This window comes from Polypterus senegalus, chromosome 13, assembly GCF_016835505.1.
Source record: "Polypterus senegalus isolate Bchr_013 chromosome 13, ASM1683550v1, whole genome shotgun sequence".
In the NCBI taxonomy this organism is placed as follows: Eukaryota; Metazoa; Chordata; class Cladistia; order Polypteriformes; family Polypteridae; genus Polypterus; species Polypterus senegalus.
The window spans coordinates 67,393,006-67,396,865 of NC_053166.1; positions in this window are offsets into that span (position 1 = coordinate 67,393,006).

The window sequence follows — 3,860 nt, forward strand, 5'->3', positions numbered from 1 at the left end:
AAGATGGAAACGTACTCACAAGTGAGGAGGGTGTGTTGAGCAGATGGAAAGAGTACTTTGAGATGCTGATGAATGAAGAGAATGAGAGAGAGAGAAGGTTGGATAATGTGGAGATAGTGAATCAGGAAATGCAAAGTTTTAGGAAGGAGGAAGTAAGGAGCGCTATGAAGAGGATGAAAAATGGGAAGGCAGTTGGTCCAGAAGATATATCTGTGGAAGCATGGCTGTGTTTAGGAGAGATGACAGTGGCCAGATTGTTTAATGGAATCTTGGAAAGGGAGAGGATGCCTGAGGAGTGGAGAAGAAGTGTACTGGTACCGATTTTTAAGAATAAGTGGATGTGCAGAGCTCCAGTAACTACAGGGGGATACCATTAATGAGCCACAGCATGAAGTTATGTGAAAGAGTAGTGGAAGCGGCATTAAGAAGGGAGGTGCTGATTCGTGAGCAGCAGTATGGTTTCATGCCAGGAAAGAGCACCACAAATGCAATGTTTACTCTACGGGTGTTGATGGAGAATTATAAAGAAGTCCAGAAGGAGTTGCATTGTGTCTTTGTGGACTTGGTGAAAGCATAAGACAGGGTGCCTAGAGAGGAGTTGTGGTATTTTATGAGGAAGTGGGGAGTGGCGGAGAAGTACGTAAGAGTTGTACAGGAAATGTATGAGGGAAGTGTGACTGTGGTGAGGTCTGTGGTAGGCGTGACGGATGAATTCAAGGTGGAGGTGGGATTACATCAGGGATCGGCTCTGAGCCCTTTCGTATTTGCAATGGTGATGGACAGGTTGACAGACGAGATTAGACAGGAGTCCCTGTGGAATGTTGAGGATTCAGGGAGTTGAGTTGGTGAAGGTGGATGAGTTTAAATACTTGGGATCAACAATTCAGAGTAACAGGGATTGGTGGAATGGGTGGAGATGAGTGTCAGGAGTGATTTTTGACAGATGGGTATCAGCAAGAGTGAAAGGGACAGTCTACAGGGCAGTAGTGAGACCAGCTATGTTATATGGGTTGGAGACGGTGGCACTGACCAGAAAGCAGGAGACACCGCTGGAGGTGGCAGAGTTAAATATGCTAAGATTTGCACTGGGTGTGACAAGGATGGATAGGATTAGAAATGAGTACACTAGAGGGTCAGCTCAGGTTGGAAGGTTGGGAGGCAAAGTCAGAGAAGCGAGATTGTGTTGGTTTGGACATGTGCAGAGGAAAGATGCTGGGTATATTGGGAAAAGGATGTTAGGAATAGAGCTGCCAGGAAAGAGGATAAGAGGAAGGCCTAAGAGAAGGTTTATGGATGTGGTGAGAGAGGACATGCAGGTGATGGGTGTAACAGAACAACATGCAGAAGACAGAAAGATATGGAAGAAGATGATCCACTGTGGCAACCCCTAACTGGAGCAGCCAAAAGAAGAAGAAGAAGTCAGAACTGTGCTTTTATGGTTTCATTACAGTTGGAGAAAAATGGTACTTGCTTAATGTGTATTCTTTACTATTTATCTTTCCACAAAAAAATAGAATGAACCTGATATCACTCTGTGTGGATCGAACAGAGAATCCAGTCAGGTCAAGGTTAATTATCTGTGTAAACAGTACAGTAAAAGTTTTACTTGCTTGTGTACAGAGACCTCACGTTTCCACCAGAAACTCCAACTAGAAATGCACATGAATGGAATGAATTGGACTAATGTATTATCATAAAGTGGTAACTCTAAAAACTCTTAGAGCCCCCCAGTATAGCATCACAATATGAAACCTTAACATATAGCATATACTAATAATCAAGCCTTATGTCTCTTAAACCAGATTTACTTCTGACCTCTCTACCTTCTGCTACATCTCTATTACCTTATTTGTGAGTCAAGGGTGCCCAGCTCCTGTCATGGAGGGCCCCATTGGCAGCAGGTTTTCATACTAACCTTTTTCTTAATCAGTGACATGTTTTTTTTCTTAATAATCCTCTTTTTGAATTAATTAATCCAGGACCGGAGCTGGGGACCCCGATCTAAGTTCATATAGCTTAATGCTACCACTACCATGTTTCACTGTGGTAAACATCACAATTAATATGGAGGCCAAGGTCCATTTTGTAAGTTAGATCATTATTCCAATAAACTATTGTGAAGTAGAACAGCAAAGTGTTGTGTGTCAATTAGCTTATCCAACTAAAGGCCCTGTCGCATTACTTGACTTCTTTTAGTGATTTTCGGTCACAAATTTCATTTACATAATCTTAACATGTTGGTGGCAGTCATGGCACTCTCCTGTGACCTTTAGTTCTGTAGCCTGACATATTCAGCGATTTCAGTCTATCCAGTCTGTGATGAGCAGACATGATGTGTGTGACAGTTGAGAAGCAGTGAGTGTTCAAACAGAAGTACAATACATACAATGCAGTTATGAGGAATAAGTAACACAGGTGGTTTAGACCTTACAAAGATCAGAAGAAAAGCTCATCTGTCTGAGGTCACATGTGGCTGAACTCTCCATCTCTGAAAAGCATATGTGCAGCACTGCCTTTTGTCAGGCAGCAAGTTATTGGTGAGCTTGTGAAACTTTGGAGTTTTGAAACTATACTGGAAAATTGTAGCTGAGTGGTGTAATTTGTCGCACCCAGTAAACTAGTTGTGCAATCTGTCATCCCTGGGTGACAAGATTAACAACTATAGTCATCAAGTTTGACATCCCCTCTGAATTGAAGTCAACTTAACAATGTTCCTGTACACAAGACCATATTAACTCTATAAACCCTTATAGCTCCTTATTTTTTCTCAGGTGGACTTCCAGCATCTTTTTCATGCTTGCTATTCCTGTTTAATTGTTTTAACTGCCTCATGGATCCACAGTCCTAGATTCAATCACACTCTCAGTTTTTGTCTGTGTGTAATTTGCACATTCTTAATTTGAAAGATGGGATTTCCCTTCCACATCCTAACGACATATTGGTTAAACAGGAGTTCTGAACTGGCCTTGAATCCGATTAAGCAGGTTTGAGAATGTTGTATAGTAACAACTAACGGGGATGCCAGGGTTGGGAAAAAAAGTGAAGCAGTTTTGATTTATTATTTGGCAGTAAGGAGACCTGGGTTCACTTCTAGGGTCCTCCCTGCGTGGAGTTTGTATGTTCTCCCCATGTCTGTATGGGTTTCCTCTGGGTGCTCCGGTTTCCTCTCACAGTCCAAAGACATGCAGGTTAGGTGCATTGGCGATCCTAAATTGTCCCTAGTATGTACTTGGTGTGCTTGGTGTGTGTGTGCCCTGTGGTGGGCTGGCGCCCTGCCCGGGGATTTGTTCCTGCCTTGCGACCCTGTAGTTAGGATATAGCGGGTTGGAGAATGACTGACTGACTGATTTTAGTTGCTTAGGCATTTAGAGTGCCTTATGATACACAGCATTTTTCATTTTGCCATTTTGAGCAAGAACTTATAAATTCTTTTCTGATTCTACTTTGGAACATGCAATGTATGTTATGTGAAAAGCACGGTTCTTTGTGGTAAACTCCAGAAACTTTAGTGATTGTCCTTGTGCTTATTTTATGAATATCGCAAATGCAAGACATACTGGAAATTAAAGTTGTTTGAATTTAATAGGGAGTTCATTGGCAAGGTATATGTGGAATGAAAACATCCTCTCCCTTTCTGATTCAAGTTAGAATAGTAGCCTCGATCACATGTGGATGACGTGACAGTGTTGCAAAGTTTCTTACAACTATGGTATATAATTTTTTTTACGAAATAAATTAGAATTTACTGATTTAGGGTTTTCCTTATTTTTTTTAATCATGATCACACATTGACATTTTTTATTGTCGTATATACTTGTGTATAAGTCAGATCATAAAATCAGACCTCGACTCATACGCCC